At 43.3% G+C, this 27,079-nt stretch overlaps 1 long non-coding RNA gene across 1 annotated transcript in view; it reads left to right on the forward strand.

Annotated features, from left to right (window-relative positions):
- Positions 1-17,030: 17,030 nt before the first annotated feature.
- Positions 17,031-27,079, forward strand: part of LOC110740467 — a 30,866-nt gene continuing 20,817 nt past the window's right edge. Inside the window, exons 1-2 of the long non-coding RNA XR_002521400.2 lie at positions 17,031-17,262; positions 23,072-23,184. This is a non-coding gene — a long non-coding RNA (uncharacterized LOC110740467). The remainder of the gene's footprint in view (positions 17,263-23,071; positions 23,185-27,079) is intronic.

Genomic DNA, 27,079 nt, shown 5'->3' on the forward strand with positions numbered 1-27,079 from the left:
CGCTATGTACCTCTTCGTCTATATCCTTTGTAATATTCTTTAAAATAAATCAGGAAATGTAAGTTGTTATCCCTGAGTTCTGAGAGCTGCTCTAGCAAGTAGGGTCATGGAAACTCCCAATTTATAGCCAGTTGATCAGAAGTACAGGAGGCTCAGACACAATTAGTGTATGAAGCAGGGGCAGTCTTGCGAGACTGGGCCCTTAATTTGTGGGATTGAAGCCATCCTCAGAGAGTTAACTGGAATTCTGGAGAGAATTCCTATTATAATAAGCATTAATCAGACTGCAATTTGACCCACTGCCTTGTAACCGAAAGGCATTAGATACTGATCATGTGTATCCCCATTGTTCCTATACGTATCATTTTTGACGCTAAACACCTAAAGCTTTTGTTTAAGTATCTCTTAAGATGTCTTTCACATCCTGAATCCCAGCAAAACACCTGATGCCAACCAGTTTGGAGACCCACAAAGGAATGGAATCGGCACGAGAATACGGTTTCTTCATTTCCCTGTCCCATAATTTCAACCTGCACTCTTTGACCAATCAACAATCTCCACACTCTGGCCCACCACAAAACGCTTAAAAATCCTAGTCCCAAACTCCTTGGAGAGAAGGATGTGAGGTTTCCTCTTTTCTATTTGTTTGCCAGCCCTACAATGAAATCTCTCTACTGCAACCTGGTATGTCAGCATATTGACACCACCTCGCACATCAGGCAGCGGACCTATTATGGTTACAGGATCTGATGTTAACAACAGGCAGATAGTGTCAGAATTGAACTGAATTGTAGGACACCCACAGTTGGTGTCAGAGAATTGATCAGAGTAGCAAAAAAACCACAATCTGATGTCAGAAGTGTTCTGTGTGAGAGCGTAGGCACAGTCTTTTCTCAGAGACTTGAACCCAAACCTGTTTGTCTTCAGCATCTGTGATTTGTAACTGCATGTTTATTCACTGTCATTAAGCATGCACATTGTCTAAAGATACAGTGCTACAGGCTCCTGGGAAAAGCAGCAGTCTCCTTTTCTCCTTCTCACTTCCAGTTCGCCGAAGGTAACTACTTATGAATAGATCCTCTAGAAATTTACCTCTGCATCTCTAAACAACATGTGTATCTTGCTGCTGCTTGAGTTTTCAGTTTCAGGCATTACCTTTGGACTTCCTATTATAGACGACAAGAATTTAGCATCCTTTCTCCCCTCTACTTCTCTATCAACCCTACCACACATGTGAACACTCTCCACCACCCATCCTTCCAGTATAAGTAAAAAGTAATTTTGATTCGATCAATATTCATGTGCTTGCAATATTATGATCATATACATGCTGCATAGTATATTATAAACAATCTTTTGTCATTTCTGGAATTAATAATTTTATTGTTCACAGCCACTCTTATTGGTCTGTGTATTATTGGCCAACTGCGCATTGTTCAGTTTGCAGAATCTTGCAAAAAAACTAGTAGGAGTGAACATTCAATATATGGCAGGAACTATTCTAAGCACTTCAACTGTATACATTTTTTTTACCTTTTATTTTATTTAGTTTTTAGAGACAGTGTCTCGCTCTGTCACTCAGACCGGAAGGCAGTGGTGTGATCATGGCTCACTGCAGCCTTGACCTCTCAGGCTTAAGCCATTCTCCCACCTCAACTCTCAAGTAGCTGGCACTACAGGTGCATGCCATTTCACCTATTTATTTTTTTTATTCTTTGTAGAGACGTAGAGTCTTGCCATGTTGCCCTAGCTGGTTTTGAATGTCTGGCCTCAAGTGCTCCTCCCACCTCAACCTCCCTAAGTGCTGGGATTACTGGTGTGAGCAACTGTACCCAACCCACTTCAACTATTTTAATTAATTTCATCCTTATTCATGTCCTATGAAACAGGTGCTTTTATTCCCACTCTACATATGAGAAACAAAGAGACTTAAGTAATCTCCTCAAAGTTATGCAACTAGTAAATGCAGAGCTGGGATTCAAACTGTGATACTTCATTGCTTCCATTTTTGTACACGGCCCTGAATTTTGGGGGATTCAACCATTCTGGTGACCATAGGGAACTCTCTAGAATGAACATGCTATTTTTTCTGCCAGGCATACATTCCCCTAATTTTTTTTTTTTTTTTTTTTTGGAGGACTTCCACATTACCTCTACTGTTGCTCCATGTGGCTTAGGAGGTAGGGCTATTACTCCCACTTTTACTCTGTGTACCATCTTCTGGCTTAGCATCCACTTTGTCATGTTCCTGGTCAGTCTTTTTTTGTGTGATGCTAGGAAAGGGCACTAATCCCATCAAGGGAGCCCCACCCTCATGACCTCATCTAACCCTCAATTACCTCCCAAAGGCCCCATCTCCGAATACTGTCACATAGTGGGTTAGGGCTTTAACATATGAAGTTGGTGGAAACACAATCCAGTTCATAGCACTTGCCAGTGGCTGCAGGGGTTTGGGTCATGGAGCCCACAGGAGGATTTTCAGCAAGGAGGAGGTCAGTTATCCACCAGGGCCCCAACACCAGGCAACACTGAGCAGGGGATAGTGCTGGTGAGGCATATCACAGGGCAAAAGGGCACTTTTGGTACAGATTTGAAAAGCTATTTCTACCTTGAGTAGTTTCCAAATAAAATGGAAAAACCTGGACAAATAGTGCCTGGCACCATTAGCATGTGGCGTGAGCTGACAACTGAACGAACCAGAGAGTCCCAGGATGTGAGCACACAAGAGGCCCTGAGAGCCATCCCCAGAGTTCCCAATTGCTGCTCTGTGGCATTTTCAAAGGTCTCTGGAGAAATGAGAACCAGAAGAATGATGAGATAAGTTTTTATGAAACTAAAGGTTTTTTCCCATTTAAGGGAATAAAATTTATGTTGTGTTTTCTCATTTTTATATCTTTTTATTTGGTACTAAAGTTTCCTTATAATGAAATTATAGTTATTGTAGATGCTAAGCATTTTTTCTTTAATAATTTTATTTGTCCATAGTAAAAAATGATCACCCCTGGAAGTTCCTGTTATCACTGGCATCTCGACATCTGGAAACCCCTGAATGAGTCCAGCTTTTTAACAGAACAGAACAGAAGTGAGGCCCCTGGCAGGGAAGTGTCTTGCCCAAGGTCACAAAGCTGGTTAGCAAATACGGGCATTGGACCTGAGAACTTGATGCCCATGCTCCCTCCTGCCCTCCTCCCCTTCTCAGGGGCACTGCACTGGTATAATATGAGGAACAGTGGGTGTTCCTCATATGATTGGTGAGATTTCTGATGACCCGTAAAACGTATGAGGAGAATAAAAGTCTCATGTTGACATCAGCGACCAAGGGAGCCCATCACCTGCAGTCCTGAGGCCGTACCTGTTAAGGAGTCCTGCTCTGCTCTCCTAACGCCTGCATTCACGATTGGGTACTGCCGTGTTCCCTCCCTTTGCCAACTAGAAAGTCTTTGATTTGTTTTCAGCTGCTTCTGTGGGATGGACAAGGCAATCCTCATGCAATGAAGGCAAAATAACGTTGGCTTAAAGACTGCCCACTCTGAACATCTTCCTATATTGTTATTGCGGAAAAACCCCACATAGAGATGAGCTCTCAGGAACATCACAAAATCTCCCATGTTCTCAAAAAACCATGATTAATTAAGCTACTTCAGAAAATACTGATAGACTGACAGACCCCTAACTAGCCTGACACAAGCAGATGCCACTATATTGATCTGGGGGGCTTGGGGATCAGGATCTTATTTGTATTTTTCCTGATTCCTCAGGATCTTATTTGTATTTTTCCTGATTCCTCAGAATGAGGGACAGGGGTTTTATGTTCTTAGCTGGAGGATTGCAGCAGGGAAAGGCATTTCCTATGGACTCATGTATTTTTGCCAAGTAAATGTCATAGTAAATAATATTACACAGAAAAAAGAAAAATTAGATTTTTCTCATACCTAACTCAAGCTGGAAATTTATTTTTCTCCAATTTATTGCCTTCAGACCAGTAAGTCAGACTTTTCGAGAAACATGTGTATATGTAGATGAACATGAATATATATGTGTGTATGTATATGAATGTGTACATGAATATGAATGTGCATATGAATATATGTATATAAATATGTGCATGTATATGTGTATACACACACACACACATTTCAATCTCCAGGAGAAACTTGAACGGCTCCAGGGATCACCATAGAGATCATTAGGGATCTCCAGGAGAAACTTCACAGGCTTCAGGGATCACCATAGAACTGAATGTATTTAATTAGGGCAGTGTTACAAAGCGGTTATGACTGATGAGCTGGAGAGACTGAAGTCACTAAGAAAGCAGCAGGAATTAACCCCACTTGTGGGAACCAGCCTCCATGAGGGCCCCCAGTGGTTTGTTTTTTTTTTTTTTTTTTTTTGAGATGGAGTCTCGCTCTGTTGCCCAGGCTGGAGTGCAGTGGCGCGATCTCGGCTCACTGCAAGCTCTGCCTCCTGGGTTCACGCCATTCTCCTGCCTCAGCCTCCCAAGTAGCTGGAACTACAGGCACCCGCCACAACACCCGGCTAAATTTTTTTTGTATTTTTAGTAGAGACGGGGTTTCACCATGTTTGCCAGGATGGTCTCAATCTCCTGACCTTGTGATCCACCCGCCTCAGCCTCCCAAAGTCCCCCAGTGATTCTTTGTTGGTTTCATGCCCTATGTAATCACTAGGACATGGATGAGATGACAGCATGTAACATACGATACAAGGTCATGAAAGGCACTGTACCTTTCATGTACCACCTTGCTCTCCTGGATCACTCATTCTGGAGGAAGCCAGCTTCCCTATCATGAGAACACTCAGACAGCTGGAAAGGGCCACCTGGCAAGGAATAAGGAACAAGGAACAAAGGCCACGTGCTACCAGCCAACAAAAACTGGGCACCAGTCCTGGAATCAGATCCTCCAGCCCCATCACGCTTTCAGATGATTGCAGCCCCAGCCAGCAACTCAACTCCTCTCATGAGCAAACCCATCTGTATATAATTAATATATATGTATTAACTGAGACATATTTCACATGCCATAGAACACATCCAAAGTACGTAGTTCAATGGTTGTTAGTATATTCACAAAGTTGTGCAGACATTACCACAATCTAATTTTGGAACATTTTTATCACTGCAAAAACAAATCCTCTACCCATCACCAGATACTCCCCATTTTCACTCTCCTCCCCAGCTCTAGGAAAACAGTAATTATTTTGTTTCTATAGATTTGCTTATTCTCACCATTTCACATTAATGGAATCATTTACTATGTGGCCTTTTGTGTCTTGTTTCTGTCACTTAATGTGACATTTTCATGTTTACCCATATGGTAGCATGTATCAGGGTTTTCTTCCCTTTTATGGCCAGATAACATTCTAGCAGATACAACACATTTTGTTTATCCATCATTCACTAGTTATAGGACATTTGGGTTGCTTCCAATTTTTGGCTTTTATGAATAATGCTGCTAATGAAGATTTGTGTTCAAGTTTTGGTACATAAATATTATTTCATTTCTCTTGGGTATATCCCTAGGAGTGGAATTGCTGGGTCATATAGTAACTCTATGTGTAATCTTTTGAGGAATTGCAAGTCTGTTTTCCAAAGCAGCTGTACTATTTTACATTTCTAGCAGTATTGTATGAGGCTTTCAAATTATCAGTTTCCTCACCAGTAGTGTATGAGGCTTTCAAATTCTCTGCTTCCTGAATTCTGCTAATTCACCAACACTAATTATTATTATCCATCTTTTTTATTATAGCCATCCTTGTGGGTGTGAAGCAGTATCTTGTGGTTTTGATTTTCATTTTCCTGATGGTTACTGATGTTGAGCATCTTTCAATATGCTTATTGATCATTTGTATATCTTCTCTGGAGAAATTTTTATTTATATCCTTTGTCCACTTTTTAATGAGATTACTTGTGCTTTTGTTATTGACTCATAAAATGTCTTTATATATTATAGATACAAGTGCCATATCAAATATATGATTTACAAATATTCTCACATTCTATGTGTTGTCTTTTTCTTCATGGTATTCTATGAGCACAAAAGTTTATAATTTTAATGTAATCCTATGTATATATATTTTTTCTTCTTTTGTTGCTTGTGCTTTTGGTATCATATCTAAAAAAATATTGCCTAGCTCCAGGTCATGAAGAATATACTCCTATTTTCCTTGAAGAGTTTTATAGTTTTACCTTTTACATTTATGTCTTTGATCCATTTTGAGTTTTTTTTTTTTTTTTTGTATATGGTGGGAGGTAATTGTCTGATCTCATTCTTCTGCATATCTGGTTGTTCCAGCACCATTTGTTGAAAAGACTTTTCTTTCCCCATTGGATGGTCTTGGCATCCTTATCAATAATTTGGGTTTGTTTCACATAGGTTTATTTCTAGACTCTCATTTCTATCCCATTGATCTATGTTGCTATCCTTATGCCACAACTACACTGTCTTGATTACTGGTGTTTTGTAGTAAGCTTTGAAATAAAGAAGTGTGTGTCCTACAACTTTGTTCTTCTTTTTCAAAGCAACAAATTCCTAGTTTATAAGTTTATCGAAGAATGCCTTTATTTAATCTTCAATTTTAAAAGATAGTTTTGCTGGATGTAAGATTCTTGATTCACAGATTTGAATTTTTTGTTTTTCTCATCACTTTGAATACAGCCTCTGGCTTCTTACTTTTGATGGGGAATCAGCATATTGAGGATTAAGTCAATTAATTTTATTTGAGTTCCTTTGCCTGTGATGTGTCATTTTTCTCTTGTGGCTTTCAAGATTGTCTCTTTATTGCTGGCTTTCAATGTTTTGATTATGATATATCTGGGTGTGGCTCTGTTTTAACCCTACTTACAATTAATTGTATTCCTTGGATGTATAGATTAATTCTTTTTAAGGAATTTGGGGTGTTTTCAACCATCATTTCTTCAGACACATTTTCCGTTCCTTTCTTTCTTTCCTTTCCTTCTGGTACATCCGGTATGCATATGTTGGTGTGCTTAACGGCGTCCCACATTGCTCTGAGGTTCTGTTTTTCATTTTTGTTTCTCCAATTCATAATCTTTATTGATCTATCTTCAGCTTTGCTTATACTTTCTTCTGCCAGCTCAGATCTATTTTTGAGCCTCTCTAGTAAATTTTTCATTTCAATTATCATGCTTTGCAACTCCAGAATTTTTATTTCATTCAGTTTTATAACTTCAATCTCTTTATATTTTCTATTTGGTGAGGTATTACCATGATACCCTCCTTTAGTTCTTTGACCATGGTCTCCCTTAGTTCTTTGAACATGTTTATAATAATTGCTTTGAAGTCTTTGTTATGCCCAATGTCTGCATTCTTCATGGGCAATTTCTATTGCTTGCTTGCTTTCCTGTGTATAGGTCACACTTTCCTGTTTCTTTGTGTGTCTTTTTTTTTTTTTTTTTAAGACAGAGTCTTGCTCTGTCACCCAGGCTGGGGTACATTGGCATGATCTCAGCTCATTGCAACCTCTGCCTCCTGGGTTCAAGCAATTCTCCTGCCTCCGCCCCCTGAGGAGCTAGGATTACAGGCATGCACCACCATGCCCAGCTCATTCTTTTTTTTTTTTTTTTTTTGGTATTTTTAGTAGAGATGGGTTTTGCCATGTTGGCCAGGCTGGTCTCCAACTCCTGACCTCAAGTGATCCGCCCATCTCGGCCTCCCAAAGTGCTAGGATTACAGGCATGAACCACTGTGCCTGGCCTCTTTGTGTGTCTGATAACTTTCATCAAATAGTGAACATTTTAATTAATATATTGTAGCAACTCTAAATACTGATTTCTCTCCCTGTGGGGATTGTGTATTTGTTCAGTGTCTTGCCTTGACTAGTTCAGTGAAGTCTAGTCTCCTCCATTGTGCAGCCTCTGATGTCTCTACCCAAACATCTTCCCTCTCAATTTTATCTGTACGCCTGTGGTTTTCTGTGGGTCACCCCGGGTCAGCTCAGATGGTTAGTCAGTCTCTGATTTGTCAGAGGTTGTACTTAAGCCCCCGAACCTGTCAGGTTTGCACCACTGGATCTGTGTGTGGCTTCGAGACTGCTTTCACTGTTCAGGGAGTTTGTGAGTTTGCCTCGTGTTCAGCCAAGGAATAGCAGCTCAGAAGTTCCTCTTCATTCACCCTTCAGAGGACTCAGCTCTGGGCAAGCACACAGAGCTCCTGACCACCTGGGAGGGCTGTGGGTTTAGCTGGGATCCCTTTGGTTGTCTCTTTCTTTGATCTCTGCATTCAGTTTCTGGCTAGTCTGCCTCTATGGGTATCACACCCAGTTGTTAATCTCCGCTAATTGCTAGTTGATTGTTCTATTGTTTTCAATAGTTACCTGGGGCCTTAAATTGCTCAACAGTCTAATCCAATTAAAGTAGAGCCCCTTGGCAAGGACGGTGTGTGTGAGTCTTGAAACTGGCTCCAACGCTTTCCTTGGCAGAAACTTTGCGCTATGGAGCAGGAGCTGGAGATGCAGGATGACAGGGACCCGGCAGCCCTACCTGGGTCCTCTTTACCAAGAAGGGACTGCGTGTGTCTGGGAGGTGAGAGCTTGCGCCATGACAGCTCAGTATAGATCTTCTGTGAGCCACAGCTGGGGGAGGGGAAATGAAGGATAGGACTTACCAATATTCACCAGCTACCAAATCTACCTGAAATAGTTCTTTCACCTCCAGAAGCTGGAAGAGATGGAAGCTGCCGAGCCCACCAGAGCAGTTCTCCCACAACACAGTGCTGGAGGGAAGGGGAGACTGCATTTTTTACCAGTCCCACCCAGATCCTTTCTCTGTAGGGGTGGGAAAACAGGCTCCACTACCTGGCGGCCACCACCATTCAGTATAGGATTTCTGCAGTATGGAGCTCTGGGAAATACATCTACCGATATTCAACGCCTGTGGAATCCACTGGGAATAGCTCTTCTACCCCAAGGAGCTGGGGGAGATGGAAGCTGCCACTCAGCTTTCAAATTCTTTGGAGCAGCTCCTCTGCAACACAAAGCTATGGTGATGAGGGGAAGCCCTAGCTCAAAGGATAGCCTCCCCCTGTTCTTACTGTGTTTACGCAGGTTTGCTTTGTTGTAAGCACTTTGATCCATCTTCAGAGATTTTGGCTGATTCGATTTTGCTCACTTTGATTAGCTTAATAGCTGTCCTTCTGGGAGAGAACTTTCCCCAAGTTCCTCACACTGCTGCTCTGCTCCAAGGTATGTTTTTAAGTAGGAAAAAAAGTCTGTGAGGAAAAGCAATATATATAATGTGCCACTATTTGTAAAAAAGGACAGAGGGAGAATGATAGATATATTCACTCATATTATGCTTAGAATATCTCTGAAAGGATATACAAGATTCTGGAAGCCACTGTCTGGTTCTGGGGAGTGGAATAGGATGGCTAGGAGACAGGCATGAGAAAGAGACTTCCCCCAGTATATCCAGCTGTACCTTTTGAATTGTGAACCATGCAAATGTGTTACCCATTAAAACATAAAACTGTAATTAAAATTTTGAGGCCGGGCACAGTGGCTCACGCCTGTAATCCCAGCACTTTGGGAGGCCGAGTCAGGATGATCACAAGGTCAAGAGGTCAAGACCATCCTGGCTAACATGGTGAAACCCCATCTCTACTAAAACAAGCAAACAAAAACCAAAAAATTAGCTGGGCATGGTGGAATGTGCCTGTAGTCCCAGCTACTCAGGAGACTGAGGCAGGAGAATCCCTTGAACCCTGGTGGAGGTTGCAGTAAGCCGAGATCGTGCCACTGCGCTCCAGCCTGGGCAACAGACAGAGACTCCATCTCAAAAATAAATAAATAAATAAATACAATTTGAACTGATTTTTTAAAAAACCACAAAAAGTATCCTAAGTAACAAGAGCTTGATTTTCAAGGAGGAGATTGAGGACTTCAAGAGGTATTGGTAGATTATTTTAAATACTTTTGATTATTTTTAAATGGGCAAACAGAAGAGTAATTAATATAATAAAACAGAATCAGACCATTCTAATACTCAGACCATTAATAGAATAAAATGAAATAGTTAAATAAAGAGACCTTCCCAATTATCAGATCAGGGCTAACCTCTCCACAGTTTGTCCTTGAGGGAGAAGACCTTAAGTCAGGTAAAGCTATAAGCTTTATATAAGTTCCAGTCAATTTCCATGACTTAGATGAGGAATACCTGACGGAATTTTAGAATAAACATTTTATTTGACCCATGACAGGGTTGAAGTTTTGGTCCCTTTCCTCTGAGAAAGCTCTCTGACCCATGTGAGTTTGCCCCCATGCTCCCCAGCAAACTTCAAAGCCAACATACTGAGAAACACGGGTAAAGTGATCCCTGTCAAGCTCCACCCTGCCAAGAAAAATATCCCAGAACACTATTTCTCTAAAATAATGAGTGTTGACATGATTTACCCTATGTATTATTTTTTAGGGTCACTTTTAGACAATATAGTAGGGTATACAACCATTAATCAATTTCCTATTTGGGGACATGAGAATACTTTCTAATTTTAACCTATTAAGAAGGAAATTGAAATGTCCACCTGATAGTCAAGTCTTTAGAAATATCTATCACTATGTATTTAGAATAAATTTTTGGAGCAGAGTTGCTCAGAACAAAAGATACAGAGATATTAGGAATTTTTAATAAACATTACCCAGTTACTTTCTGCAGCATATTAAATTCTCCAAAGACAGTCACAATACATCTCTCATCCTACACACGCTTCTGCAATGCAGTGTGGACTTGTTCCTCCTCTGTCAAAATGTGTTCCTCTCCACCTGCTTTGGTGGACCTTGTGACTGCTTTGAGCAATGCAATATGGTGGAAGTGATGCTGTGCCCATGGATGTAACTTTTAATTGGCCTGTCAGCTTCCACTTCCTGCCCCTTGGAAAATGTGCCTTAAAAAGGCACACTCTCTTAAAAACTAGCCATTTTGCTGAAAAATGGCAAGTTACATGCAGAGGCTATGTGTAGATGTCTCACTCGAGCCCAACCTGAGCTCCCAGCCCACAGCCAGTGCCAACTGCCAGCTATAACCATGTATGTGACCCATCTGGGATGTGCGAGTCCAGATGAGCCACCAGATGACTCCAGTCCCAGCCAACAACATGCATAGCAGAAGAACCATCCAGCTAAGCCCAATGGACCCACAGAATCATAAGAAGGAATAAAGTGGTTGGTGAATATTGTTTTAGGCCACTGAGTTTGGGGTTCGTTTGTTACATAGCAATCAATAACTCAGCACTCCCCAAAAACACTGCTGCAATTTATATTCTCATCAGTGGTGTGTAAAAATGTTTCTTTCCCCAAATACATGCCCACTCTTGGTATGTTTTTTCATCTTTGCAATGTAATGGGTGAACACTGCTTCTTAATATCGGGTTTGGGCCAGGCACAGTGGCTCACGCCTGTAATCCCAGCACTTTGGGAGGCCGAGGCGGGCAGATCACAAGGTCAGGAGTTCAATACCAGCCTGGCCAATATGGTGAACCCCTGTCTCTACTAAAAATACAAAAATTAGCCAGGCATGGTAGTGCGAGCCTGTAGTCCCAAATACTCAAGAGGCTGAGGCAGAAGAATCACTTGAACTAGGGAAGCAGAGGTTGCAGTGAGTCGAGATCGCGCTACTGCACTCCAACCTGGTGACAGAGCGAGAATTCGTGTATATATATATATATAAAGTATATATAAAGATTATCAGGCTAGACAAAACAGCTTCTGACTGGTTTTGGTAGCACTCCCCCTTATTAGAGTGTGAAGACGCACACCCAGAAAGAAGTCACTAATATCATGACAGTATTTTGTTAATTTATTTATTTTTCTTTCCTTTTTCTTTTCTTTCTTTTTTTTTTTTCTTCCAGACAGAATTTAGCTCTCTTTGCCCAGGTTGGTGTACAGTGGCATGCTATCGGCTCACTGCAACCTCCACCTTCCTGGTTCAAGCGATTCTCCTGCCTCAGCCTCCAGGCACACACCACCATACCCAGCTGATTTTTGTATTTTTAGTGGAGATGGGGTTTTGCCATGTTGGCCAGGCTGGCCTCGAACTCCTGACCTCAGGTGATCTGCCTGCCTTGGCCTCCCAAAGTGTTGGGATTACAGGCTGAGCCACTGCGCCTGGCCTATTTTGTTAATTTCTAAGTAAATGACACAGATAATGTGCTCCTTGTCTGTGCCAGGAAGGAGCAGATTTAGTGGCAGGTAGAGCAGGGAGAAGCGGCACGCAGGTGGACGCTCAGCTTCTCACTTGCAGGAGCAGCAGAGTAAACTCGCTTAGGAGCACAGATACCATGGAGGGAAAGATGCTAACTGAGCCGCACAGTCATTGCCAGCCTGTGTAGAAGAGACAGAAAATCATGATGGACCACAGTTCTTCCTTCTTGGCCCTGTGTTGTCTTTTTTCCGACTCCACTTCTGACACCAAATGTGTGGGCTTTTCCATAGCACAATCCGTGCTTCAGCGCCAAGGGTGTAGCTGCCCTTCCTTTGCTTCTGGAACTAACTTCCGGGAGTTAGCAGAGACCCCACAGGGTGAGGGCGCAGCCCCATTAGACAGCTCCCGCCTCACACTACTGCTGCAAATGAGTGGCCTGGACTCCGATGCTTCTGTCCGGTGAATATAGATCTGGGCGTTCCCATGACCCTCCCCTTCAGGCTTGATAATTCACTCACAGAACTCAGGAAAACGCTTTACTTGCATTTACCAGTTTATTGTAAAGGGTGCAAGGAGGAACCACTAAATAGAAGAGACGCACAAGATGAGTGATGAGAGGGGCTGGCATGGGCTTCCTGACCCTCTCTGGGTGCGCCACCCTTCTAGCACCTCTGTGTTCACCACCCCAGAAGCAAACCGCATTGTTCAGGGATTTTGGGAAGTTTCATTATGCGGGTACAATTGATTAAATCTTTGGCTATTGGTGATTAAAAATCTCTGGCTCCTCTCCGTTCCTTGAAGGTCAGGATTGGAGCTGAAAATTCCGCCTTTCTAATCACATGGTTGATTCCTCTGGCATTGAACCCCCAACAGGAGTCACCTCCATAGCATAAACTCAGGTGTGATGAAAGAGGCTCATTATAAACAACAAAAAACACTCCCATCACTCAGGAAATTCCAAGCTCTGTGCCAGGAACTGGGGGAAAAGACCAAATATGTATCCCTTCTTGTTCCACAGTCCCATATAAGCAACATCTACCTAAGCCACTGGCTTCTAAATCTGTCTGGCCATGACTCTTAAATACATTTTATATCCCAGCCAAGTACACAGTCACCACCTACACATATCTATGTATGTGCATAAAACTGCATGTATGTTTCATAAAACTGAAACCAGATTTCATGTAAGTTCTAGTAAATCGTACTCACCCTTACCATATACAATAGACCAATATTTTCAATTCAGTTCATTCATTCCTATTCCTGTTTCTTCATCTTCCTTTACATTTTAAATGCTGGCTTCAGCCCACAAAACTGATTTCTCAACCCACTAATGCATCCCAAGCCACAGTTCAGAAAACACTGTGTTCTCCATGCCAAGACTCATAATCTCTCCTCTCTGAGACTTTACAAAGCAAAGAGAGACAGGAAGACACCCTCTGCAGAGGCAAGCAGCCCCCTGGACCAGCAGGAAGAGACACGAGCATGAGATGTAAAGAGAACAGAGCTCGGTGAGCACCAAACCCTCCAGAACCAGAGCAGCTGATGGCAAAGGCAAGCCTCCATCCCTTTCAGACAGGTTTCTCCTTGCCAAACTGCTGAAGGCGTGTTGTTCAGGCAGCCTCTTGTTTCCAATGGTGCCCAGCGACTGTCTTGGCCCCACACCTGCTCTCGAGTTTGTTCTTGAGTCTCTGTGGAACCCTCGGCCAGTTGCACTTCTGCCCAAGGCCCTGGGCTCGTCGTGAAAAGGCCAACTTCACAGAGGCAGTGGCCTCACCTCCTGACACTCCAGAGCCAACGAGTTGACCCTTACAGAGGTCTCTGACCAAACTAGGGAGTTAGTCAGAAAAGAGGGTTCTGCCTCAGCAGTGGAAAAGGGATCTGTGTGGCTTCATTCTGACTAGAAGCAGCAAAATCCTGTTCCAGAAAGGCTGGCAGACGGCTTTGTTCTTAGAGATGTTCGCAGCCCGTGAGTCTGGAGACAGATGTTCTTTGTTATTCTATGAAACCGTATGGCTTTTTACTCGTTCTTTCTTCTTCCCTGGGTTAAATTGCTGTGGCATTGTCTCACTTCTTTTAACGGGCCGTGTCTAACATCTGTGTGATGAAAATGCTCATCTGAAGGCTTGTGGAGCTTGAATAGCATCCAGGCTGCTGGGGACTTGCCGCCCCATGTAGGAGGGAGAGAGGCAGGGCATTGCTGGAGCGCAAATTAGGTCAATTCACGGAGCACAGGAAATTAGCGATGCAATCAGTGTTTAGAGGAAGAGAATTCTGACTTAACTCTGCTGGAATATGGTTTAACCTGGACTCCTTTGCCTCCTCTAGAACTTGTATATAATTTTTAGATGATATTTATAGGGTTTTGTTTTTCATATTATAAGTTAAATACACGCTTAGAAAAGAAATAAATCACTCATGATGCTACTACTCAGAATAAACCACTGTTATTATTTTGATTTTTTTTTCCTCCCAGTCATTTTTGTCCCAGGTATGTATGTGTATGTAAACTTGACATATATTTTTGTCATTAAACTTTATATAAGTTTATATGCAATGTTGAAAATCTATCTTTTAAATTTACCATTATATTAATACGTTAAAGGGCAAATACCTCTTTTGTAACATCTCTCCCCTCCTATCACTCTAGCCACCTTTAATGCTTCCAAATGCCTAAATGCCACCTCTCCATGTAGAGACAGCTTTGCTTCTGTCTCTCCATCATGAGGCAGCCTTCAAACAGGAAGAAATCAGGACACTAAGGTTCTCTGAAGCCATGCTCTAGACCCACCAGAGGCTAACAGGAGAGAATGACGTGGCATTCAAACTGAGCCTTTGTGTGACTTTGAAGAGTGTTCAGGATTTCACCTGGGCCAGATAATCCTTCAGGGTTTCACCTGGGCCAGATAATGGGCATGAGATCAGTTCCTTCTATGTTTCTAGGAACTGAGGGCCTGGAACTGCCTTGAAAGCCAGTGCAAAGCAATCTCCTCCTGCATAAGCGGCGATCTTATGATTGGAGCTACAGGATAGGGACATCTGTCTCTCCTGTTGCCAGAAGGACCCGTCTATAAAGCCCACACTAGAAAAGGCCATTTGCAGAGAGAAAAAGGAGCAGGTACCTAGAGCGGGCCACAGTCTGCACACAGGAACCTGCCTGATGGGAAACCTGGGGACTGGATGAGGATGCAGCAGGCCTACTGAGGATTCCTTCCCAGAACGGTATCCCCCAAGAGCCCTTGTTTCCTGCTGATGCTGACCTCGGGTGCAGTGTGTTCCTGCCTCTTAAGTCTCCTCTACAACTGCATCCCCCGGGCCCCACCAGCCCCAGTCCACACCCTTCTGACTCAATAAATGCAAATATTTAACCAGGAGATAAGGGCCTTGGTCTGCTTGACACGTTAGTTTTGTTTTTTAAAGACAGATATGTCTTTCAAGACAGCACATTTCTGACTGTATCAACCATCTAACGCCACTGATAATATCTGATGTTGTAGGCTACAAAGTGACAGAGTTAAATACTTTGATCTTCCAAACCCCCTTCCGTCTTTGCCCAATCGTTTCCTTCTTTGCTTCTTTGTGCTAAATATTAACTGGGTCAGATGGATCATTCTGATCTGTGTTACTCAGTAAAGATTCAAGTCCCGCCTTCAGATGGAAAGTCCAAAGAAGCCAAGATGAATCTCAAGTTCAATTATAAATAACTAGGAAAAAAGGGAAAGGAAATGAGATCAAACTTTAGTCATTTTCTTCAGGACAGTTTTCTCTTCTTTTTCATTGTGTACAGTTTCACATCATGAGAATTTCTGTTGCAAATCAGATCCAGTTCTGCCTTTGAAAGAGGCACCAAAATACAGCTCGTGGGAAGAAGCAGCGTCTCACCTATGAGGATGAACCTGAGGACCAGCTGGTGGCTGAGGTGGGAGGATTGCTTGAGTACGGGAGTCTGAGATCAGCCTGGGCAACGTAGCTGAGAATTTAGTGCATTGTTCTTCTTCTTCTTTTTAATAGATAGTCTCCCTCCGTCGCCCAGACTGGAGTGCAGTGGCGCCATCATAGCTGACTGCAGCCTTGAACTCCTAGGCTCAAGCGATGCTCCCACCTCAGCCTCCTGTGCAGCTCCCCACCCCAAGATGCCTAAACTTTGGTGGGCATGAATCACAGGGGGAGCTCCCCAAAATCTACAATTCTGCCAGGTTCTCACCCTAAGATGCTCAGTCCAGAAGAACTCCAGGTGATCCTACTGAAAATGAGTGGGGCCCAGTCTTTGAGAAACATTGTGGCAAATAAGAGTAGAAAACCACTGCCTTTAGCAGCCCATTAGCCTCAGTGAGGACAGAAAGGGGGTTGAGAGGTGGAGATATGTAGGCAGTAATACAGACCTCTCATTTAAGAAGTTAGTGGGCCAGGCATGGTGGCTCATGCCTGTAATCCCCGCACTTTGGGAGGCCAAGGTAGGAGGATCACGGGGTCAGGAGTTTGAGACCAGACTGGCCAACATGGTGAAACCCCGTCTCCCTCTGTTGCCCAGGCTGGAGTGCAGTGGTGCAATCATAGCTCACTGCAGCCTTGAATTCCTGGGCCCAAGCAATGCTCCCACCTGAGTGGGTCCCCACTGCAAGATGCTTAGTCCAGAAAACTACAGGTGTGCACCACCATGCCCAGCTAATTTTTAAAACTTTTTTTTTTTGGTATAGATAGGGTCTTGCTATGTTGCCCAGGCTGATTGCCAGCTCCTGGACTCAAGCAATCTTCTCACCTCAGCCTCCCAAAGCGCTAGGATTACAGGTGTGAGCCTCTATACCTAGCCCTAGTGTATTGTTCTTGATGTTTGTTTTGTATTATATATGATGTGTGTGTGTATGTATATGTATATATCTATAATTTCATAAATGTATATTTTTCTTCCAGAAAATTCGGACAATAGAGATAAGCAGAAAGGGGAAAAAAGGCACTGGTAGTCCTCCCACTCGAAGACTTAGCTCCAAGAGTGCCCGACAGCTCCTGCTTCCCAGCAGTCACAGCCTTGTGTTGCACCCTCCCACTTGGGGTCAGGGATGGCTGATGGTATATGATGAACGTGAGCAAAGGTAACTTCTGAGGCTAGATCATGAATGACACTGCAGCTTCCACCTGTAACCAGGGTTTTCAACAGCAGTGCTGTTAACGCTTTGGACCAGATAGTTATTTATTGTGGGGGCTGTTCTGCACATTGTAAGATGTTTAGCAGCCTCCTGGCCTACCCATCAGATGTCAGTAGCACCCTTTGCTTGAAAGGACACAAAGCTAGATGTGTACCCGCCCCCCACCCACTACACCCTTGTTCTGCTCTCTAGTCTTTGCACATACCAGAGATTTCGTAAGTTCTGTGAGCACCTGGTTTTCTGCACGTACCAGAGATTTTGTAAGTTCTGAGGCAAGGTCACAAGACGTGTTTAAGTAAGATAAACTCTTGCTGCCATAAACCTGCTCTCCCGCCTCAAAGTTTGAACCAAAATATCAGAAATGGCGGGAACCAATCATAGTTAGCCAAATCGCCTTGTTCAAACACTAGCCAATCATATATCTGATTTGTATAATAACTCTATGCCCACTTTTCTTAGACTATATAACACTGCTCGGAGCTCAGTGGGGGAGCTCTCCTGCCCGTCTCGTTTTGCGAGCGAGGGAGAGTTCCAGGTTCGAACCTGTAATAAAGATCCTTGCTGCTTAGCTTTGACTCTGGACTCTGGTGGTCTTCTTCGGGGAATAAACGGTCTGGGCATAACAGCTCAATAGGAAACATAAAATAATGTCTCCAGGCTTTGCCAAATGTCCTCAGGATGAGGGAGTGTAATAGTCCATTCTCACATTACTATAAAGAAATACCTGGGACTGGGTAATTTATAAGAAAAGAGGTTCAATTGGCCCATAGTTCTGCAGGCACAGGAACCGGGAGCATGGCAGCATCTGCTTCTGGGGGACCTCAGGGAGCTTTTACTCATGGTGGACAACAAAGCAGGAGCAGGCATGAAACAGGGTAAAAGCGGGAGCAAGAAAGCGGGAGACACCACGTGCTTTTAAGCCAGATCTCATGAGAACTCACTACCATGAGCAGGGCCCCAAAGGATGGTGCTAAACCACTCATGAGAAATCCACCGGGATGGCAATTTGTCATGAGATTTGGACGTGGACACGGATCCAAACCATATTAGGCGGCAAAACTACTCCCAGCTGAGAACCACAGACCTAGACTCTTGGCTTGCAAGCTCAGGGGAAAACAGCCAGCATGCTGTGGCAACAAGCAGCGCAGTAAAGAAGAGCATGTGGAGAGGAGCTGAGGTCTCCAGACAGCCACTGGCACCCGCTGGCTGCCATCGTGACGGTGTTGCCTGCAGAGTGGACCCTTTTGCCCCGCTAAGCCTCCAAGTAACTGCCAGCTTCAGGAGTCATCCCCAGACACTCCCGAGACACTCCCACATTCCTAACCGGTGGAATAAATAATGATTATGCTTTAAAAGCCACTAAGTTCATGGGTAATTTGCTTAATTGACTTCTTTGTTGAGTAATTACTCTTGTTGTTTGAATACTGAGTCCAAATTCCTTTTCCTTCTTTGGGAACATTTCTCTAGGGTCTAGGTCAAAGTGTGAAAAATGAGATCAGCTGGATTGTTTCCTTATCACATAAAATCATCCTGCAGGATTAAATTATTTGTAACATTTCAATTAGTGGATGGAGAATATGTTGCAAACACCAGCCACTGAGGTGTCTGGTGGAACAAGAGATGCTGGCCCCAGAGTGAGCCTCAGCCACAGCGTTCTAAGTTTTGTAAACTGCACTCCTGTCTCCAAAGCCACAAGATCATCATTTTTAGGAACCAGCTCCTCTTTGTCTGGCCGGGTCCATGGATGAATTAATAATACATTTTAGAGGATCTCAGTCTTTGTTCAGCCACATGTAATGAGTAAACTGAGGAATAGCAGACTCAAGTGAATTATGCGAATTCAGATTGATTATACATGGGTCTGACCTTACCATTCACAAAACCAGATCTTGATGGTTATTTCCCAACCAGGCTGAACGCGCTGCTCCTGCAGTGAGGCGTGGATTGAGATGGGATGCCAACTTTGCCAATCCCTAGAGCGATTCACTGGAGCCTGCTGCTGTGGCTGCTCCCACTGCTCTGGATTAAACTGTGAGGCCAGTTGGTCCTGACATTTTGGAAAGATAGCTTGGGGTCTTTGTTGTTGTGTTTAAATATATATATATATATATCATTTGACAGTGGAGTAAATTCCCTGCATCTCCCTTTATGGGCAACAGTGAACAGAAAGGGTTTTTCAGCTTTGGTTTTTAATATTGTCAACAAAAATGTATGATTCTATTCCTCACTGTTGTCAACAAACATGAAGATTATTCCATTAGCAAACTGTCTGCTGATTTTAGAATTACTAAAATCCAGTTATCCAGTTCTACAGATATAAATGTTATGCCAATGATCATTTATTATGGGCGAGAAAACCAGAAACTAGGGAGCAAAGAACTATAGATTCTAATTTCCTTTGTTTGTTTTTAAAGTTCTACCAGCCAAGAGATTTCCTCAAGTATTTATTTGAGGAAAAGGACAGAGAGGAAAGGAAGGGGAATTTTTAAAATAGTACTTTGGAATATCCTGGTGTGAGCAGTGCACACTGCCAGACTCTTAGCTTATATTTTCTCATTAGCTTTCACTAAGGAGGTAGTGGTCATTCTTCCCAGTTTCAGATGAGGAAACTGAGGCATTCATAGCTTCAGGAACTGTCCAGATTTCTTAATGATTGAAGCAGGATTTGCCCCTAGGTCTGCCTTGTTCCTAACTGCGATGTTAAACCAAGTGGATGATGTTCCTTTCTGTATTGATTAAAGCTCTTGACCGCAAACAACTGAAAATGACTCAGGCAAAGATAAGCAGAAAGGAATTGATTGGAAAGAGGGGTGGATGAGGAGTATTCAAGGATGTAAGTGTGGTTCGTGGAATCAATAGAAGACCGAAGGACCAAGCTTGGGAACCAGCAGAGACGAGGGAGCTGTGAAACCCAATGACACAGCAATAACCTCCGCCAGGACTGGTTCAGCTTCTGAGAGTAACCTTGGCCCTTGCTCCCAGCCCTTGCCCAAAAGTCAGAGTCCAGACGGGCAAAATGAAGGGCTAGGCTCGGGGCTCATGCCCACACCTGTGGATATATCCCTCCAGGAAGGAGGCTGGCCTGACCCCCTCTGCTTCTATTTTGGGAGAGAGGCCTCTGAATTCACCCTCCCACCAAGGCCTCTTATATATAGTAGGAGAAAATTGGAGTCACCGTACCAGGCGGTAAAGCACAGCAAATGTCCATCCAGCTCTTGAAATCTAAATGTCTTCTTTATGGAAAAACTGCAGAGGTGCAATGTAAGCTTGACAAGTCTACCTGGGATCAGATGTGTGTTTCTGCCTAGAAGGGACTGCGTCTGCCTTGGTATCCCCCAGATTTTGGTTCAGAGTGAATGTCCCAGTACATATACTCTGAATGAAGAAATGAATTTTGCCCACTGTTTCTCTGACTACTTCATTCACTGACATTCCACTTACAGTTCTGGGCAAATCAGACATACTTAGCTCTCTTTACAGAGTTAAAATAATATAAACAGGGAGGAAGAAAACTACGTAGGGTTCTCAGGCAGGGTTGTGACCAAATGCATTTAGTGCATAAGCAATAAAGTTCCAGATCACCCTATGGGTCACACTTTCCTTCAGAAATTTTGCAAATTATGTTTGTTTGTTTGTTTGTTTAAGGATAATGTATCATCATCAAGATTTATATATATATGTGTGTGTGTGTGTGTGTGTGTGTGTATTTTGAGACAAAGTCTCACTCTGTCGCCCAGGCTAGAGTGCAGTGGTGTGATCTCGGCTCACTGCAACCTCCGCCTCCCGGGTTCAAGCAATTCTCCTGCCTCACCCTCCCGAGTAGCTGGAACTACAAAAAATCACCACGCCCAGCTAATTTTTTGTGTTTTTGGTAGAGATGAGGTTTCACCGTGTTAGCCAGGACGGTCTTGATCTCCTGACCTTGTGATTTGCCTGCCTCAGCCTCCCAAAGTGCTGGGATTACAGGTGTGAGACACTGTGCCTGGCCAAGATTAAATAATTTTTCAAACAATATATATCCTCACCATTTTTGCATATTACCTTTAACTTATTCCAGTACATCAATATTTAGCATAGTTATCAGCAGAGAATACCTACTTCCTATGTATTTTTTCATAAAATTGTAAAATGTCTTGTGTTTCAAAATAGACTTCGTAATTATAACTTTAATGATGACATAATATTCCATGATCTTGATGTACCATCATTTACTAAGCCATTTCCTGACTGTTGGACATCTGGTCTGTATGAATCAGGCTTTTAATAAGATATGACTTGTGAGAAGATCTAGAATATTGTCAACAGATGGCTTATGAAAGTGCCTTTGATATTACAGTACATCTATTTATGATTCTGTAGTAAATAAAATGTAACTAGGACTGCTCCCAAATTGGGCAGTGATGTGGGCGGTACACATACACACAGAATTTAAGGCACCTAGGGTGAGATACGAAACTCAAAAGGATGAAATTCAAAATGTAAGTGAGAGAAAAAAGGCCAAATAGAGTCAGATACACAGATAAAGATATTTTACTCAGTATCGTGTTAGAAATTCCATGCATCAGGAAGTTCAGACTGCTGAATCCGTAGTTCTATTTAGCTTTGAAATCTTGGTATTTGAATGTGCCTTCCACATTTTATATCCTTTATACTGCTAGTCTTTCTCAGTTTCTCCCTAAGATGATTTTAAGTTCATATTCTGAAATTATAGGGATGAAAGGTAGGAAGGGAAAGTCGTGTGGTAAGGGCTTTTCCCCAGTTAAAGAAAAAAAGAAATAGGGAATCGCAGCGGCGGATTTTGACTTATGGGATGGTGAAGGTACGTGAAGCAGCTTGAAGAGGAATAGAAAAAAGGAAAGAACGATTTCTGTAGTCTGTGTTATTAGGAATAACAGAGCTACATCTGCTGCTTACACTTCATGCCAGACACATTCTCTGAGGCGTTGGGACTACATCTTGGCTCTTCAGGGCTGAAGTTGTCTTTTCGTAAGAACCAGATTTGCACCCCCGCCCACTGTTTCCAGTAAAGCAATGGGGCAAATCCCACCTCCCTGGAATGTTCTGTTCCGGCAGCTGGAGTGACAAACTGCGGAATATCATTCACACGGCGTTGGCTCTGATCAGAACAAATGTTTCTTCATTTATCATCCCTCTCTTTGCTGATGATCCTGCTTGACTTTGCATCCACCCTGAAAATTTACCCAAGCTTTTATACGATGAGAAGGTACTATCTGCTAGAAAACATTTTTTGTAGAGCGCTTTATTCTAAGATAGCCAGTGGCAGTTCATGCAACTGTACAAAACCCAAGTCCTGGCTCCACGCAGGGCCATGCTGGGCCTTCATCCTAGGTCCTTTCCAATGTCTCTTGGAGAATGTTTCTGTAATAGGAAATGCACACTTATTTCTCAGGGCTTCATCTGCACTGTTTAAATGACAGTTCTCTTCAACCACTACAGTAAGAAAGTGATCAAATTCTATCATGCAAATGAATATACTTAATTATGTAGAAGTATATTTTTGTTACATAACAGTAATTACTCTAATAACAAATCAATAAGCTAGTAGATTTCCAAACAGGTTTCAAGATTTCTAAGAGGCAGACTAAAGGTGATTACAGTTCTCTTTACTAACATATACATCATGATATTATAATAATGGTAAGTATAAAATTAACCCAATTTCTGTGATGCATTTATTACTCGACAGATATTTGAGTATTTTTACTGAAATATATTTTGGTATTTATTATGCCAGGCACCATTCCAAGCAGGGGGATCTAGCAGGATGTAAAGGGCAAGGCCCTGCTCTCGTGGAAATCACGGTCTCGTGCAAGAAGATGGCTAATAAGTAAATGAGACATGATCAAGGTAATTACATATGTTTGCATTAAAAATCTTTTAATAGAGATTTAACATTATTTCATCTGGTCCTTTCAAAAACCCTGGAAGGTAGATTACGAAGAGATTACCAGTGTATAGAAAAGTTGTAAGAACAGTACAAAAAGCTCCCTTTTCCCCTTCACCTAGACTTTCCAATTGTTAATATTGTTATCAACTGTGTAGTTAGTTGTTCATAATTGTTAATAACACTACATTGCTTCATCACCTTCTCTCTATATATACATATATATCAAATATATATGTATGTCAGTGTATGTATATATGTGTGTGTGTGTGTATATATATATAGTCAGGATATGTCACCTATCTCATACAATGGGTTGTATATATATACGCTGACATATATTGGCTATATATATCCTGACATTGTGCCTGGGTGGCTTATAAACAACAGAAATGTGTTTCTCACAGTTCTGGAGGCTGGAAGTCCAAGATTAAGGTGTCAGCAGGTTCAGTGTCTGGTGAGGTCCTGCCCTCTTCTTCATAGACCGTACCTTCTCCCTGCGTCCTCACGTACAAGACGGGGAAGCTCCTTCAGGCCACTTGTGTAAGGGCACTAATCCCATGCATGAGGGTGCCACTTACCTCCCAAAGACCCTACCTCCTAATACCATCACCTTGGTGATTAGGTTTCAACAGATGACTTTTTGGGAGACAGAACCTTTAGACCATAGCAGTGCCCTCATCCCTAAATATCCCACTGTGTACCTCCTAAAAACTAGGACACTCTTTGTCACCCCAACACAAGACTGTCCAAGTCAGGAAATGAACACAGATACAGCACAGCCATCCAGTCCACAGACCTGGTTCAAATTCCACCAAGGGTCCACCAGCCTTTCCCGTGCAGGCTGTGAGACAGCACGCCTTGCACTGAGCTTCTGGTCACCTCAGTCTGTTCCCATACGGAACAGCCCCCAGTCTTTTTCTGCCTCTGTGCCCTTGGCACAGGAGCACAGGTCCTTCATCCCATGGGCTGAGACCCCCCGGCACTCAAGGCTGTAATACCACCGAGGAGATGCTGTGTCCTTCTTCGTGCATCAAACCATGAGGCGCATGGTGCCACCTGTCCTACCTGAGATGGTCTCACCTTAATTACGCAGTCAAGCTGTGTCTGCCGCCTCCCCCTTGCATTTGGTAGTGGTTTGTAGGAAGGTAGTCCAATGTTTTGCCAACATCCTGTTTCTCATCAAACCTCCACACACCAGGGACACCCACATGGATCAACAACTACTGTTACTGTTGCCTAAGAGTGATTATCTATTTCCATCATTCCCTCTGCATTTACTAGTTGGCATTCTACTACAAGGAAGAGCTTTTCCTTCTCCTCATTTGTTTATTTATTGAATTACTTTTTTTTAATGAGTATGGATTCATGGATTCCTATCTCATACAATGTATTGTAATCCAATTATTTATTTTGATGCTTAAATCATTCTAAAATCGGCCTGTGAGAGCCCCCTCGAGCTCCCAGTTAAAGGGCCTAGTTAGGTGAGGCTCATCCTGGGAATTCTCCCTTTTGATTGACTCCAAGTAAACTGATTAGGGATCTTAATTATACCTGCAAAATCCCTTTATCTTTCCCTTATAACTAACCTAATTACAGGAATGAAATACCTGCCTCTTTTTGACATATCCCCATTATTCTTATTATTCTTGGGTGCTTCTTTGCTATCTGGCACAAAAATATGCTCCCAAATTCTCTTGGACTTTCCCCACCCCTGTGCTGGAATCGGCCATTTCTCCAACCAAGGCCTGAGTGCTGGCTGTGCTTGTGCCTGCCAGGGTGTCATTGCTTCTAGGCCCTTCCAGCTGACAGAGATAGCAGGTATGTGCATGTATATATGTGCACACACATATATACACATACATAAATATACATACATGCACATACATCTATAACAATTCTCTAACTCTGGGTATATGTAAGATACAGATATGCAGCTCATGAATTTATACCTCTATGTCTAATTTCAGTTCGATACCTCAAGGTTCTTTCCAGTCTCCTCCATTCCTCAGCCTTATATGACGAAGAAGGTGAAGAGTCCTGGGGACGCGGGAGGGGCCTGTCTAGAGGGGTTGGTTAGGGGGGGCCTCCCTGAGGAGCTGAGCCTGGGTGAGGACACACAGTGGAGAGGATTCCAGGCAGAGGAGCAGCAAGCACAAAGCGTCAAGAGTCAGGGCAGGGTCAGGGTGGCCATTGTGTGCTGAGCAGGCCGAGAGTCTGCTGGTGATGCCTAGTGAGGTGAGAAGGCATTGGAGGATTTCAAGGAAGGGTGTGACATGATGTGCTTTGTATTTTAAGCCATCACTCCGGCTACAATGCCGAGCATCGATTGTGAGAGGACAGGGGTGAAGGAGAGCACAGTGCATGCTTGCCCTTGTAAGCCATGGACTCATTCACCCCACAGCCAGCTCCCGAAACTAGGGTGGCTAGGCACGTCAACAGTGCTTACCCACTCACTTATTTCTACTCTGGGCAGGGCCTGTTAGGTGATGTGAAGGATGTGGCTTCACAGGGACACGAAGTCCATCCTCCCTCTCCTAGCCTCTGGGTCAGTTGTTGCATGTTCCTGCATGATTAGTAATAAACAACCGTGGGCACCTCAGAGATGTTTGACAGGACCGGCACTCCAGTTTGGTCCTGGCATTTTATAGGTATAGAAACTGAGAAGTCATGTGACTGCCCGTGGTCGCAGTTACTGACCACATCCGCTTGGTACTGCTTTCCCGCATACAGTTCATTGTTTCACAGCTCCAGGCACACACAACTCAGCTAGCTCCCTCCTCCCTGGCACGCATCTCTATGGACACAAACAATGAGAATTGCATGCCTGACTGTGTGAAGAGAAGAAGTCTCTCCCTTTGCACCCACACTTGGAAGTTTGTGTGCTGCATTAAAGAGCGCTGTTTAACCCATGCCTTTGTCTCCTATGAGAGGAGAACGTGTTTTGTAGGACGCAGCTCTGATTTCCCTGGGGCTCTTCCACTGGATCCCCTCAGTTTGATATTAATTTAGTCAAATAAAACAAGGTCACCTGCACCTTGTCCCCCACACAGTGCTCTCCCTCCATGGATGGATACCTTTGGCCTCTTTCCCCTGTGCAGAGCAGCTGCCAAGGTGCACTGGATACATGGACAATATCTGCCTATATTGCAGCAGATGCTGAGCATCAACACCCCAGTGACCACCAGGGCTACAGTCATCTTCTACTGCTGTCTAACAAAGGACCACAAACGTAGCCACTTCCAGCAATCCAAACTTCCTAACTCACAGTTCCCATGGGCCAGGGATCCAAGCACACATCAGTGGGGTCTCCTGCAGGGTCTCACCAGGCTCAAACTCTCATGTTGCCCAGGGCTGCAATTCTCTCTGAGGCACAGACTCCCCTTCCAAGCTCCCTGGCTGTCAGTAGAATTCAGGTCCTTGTGGTTGGAGGATGCAGGAGCTGAGCTCCTAGGGCAACCTGCAGTTCCCTGCCCAGTGGCCCTCTCCCTAACATGCAAATCTTTGGGGCCAAGGGAGGTGGTTTCTGCTGCTTCAACTCTCTCCTCAGGAAGCCCCAGGTAAAGGGTCTAGTTAGGGCAGGCTCACCTTGGGAAATCTCCCTTTTGCTTAACTCCAAGTTAACTGATTAGGGACCTTAATTAGACCTGCAAAATCCCTTTATCTTTCCATTATAAGTAACCTAATCACAGGAGTGAAATACCATCAAATCCTGTCCACACTCAAGGGGAGATTCTAGAGAACATGCTCCAGGAGAAGGACTTGTGGGGCCATCTTAGAGTTTGCCTAATTGAAGTACTTATTCCTGCTACCTTACTTTTTAAAATTTGAAAAAATCATGTTAAAATACACAGGACA

The sequence above is a fragment of the Papio anubis genome, chromosome 6 (genome assembly GCF_008728515.1).
Source record: "Papio anubis isolate 15944 chromosome 6, Panubis1.0, whole genome shotgun sequence".
Lineage (NCBI taxonomy): Eukaryota > Metazoa > Chordata > Mammalia > Primates > Cercopithecidae > Papio > Papio anubis.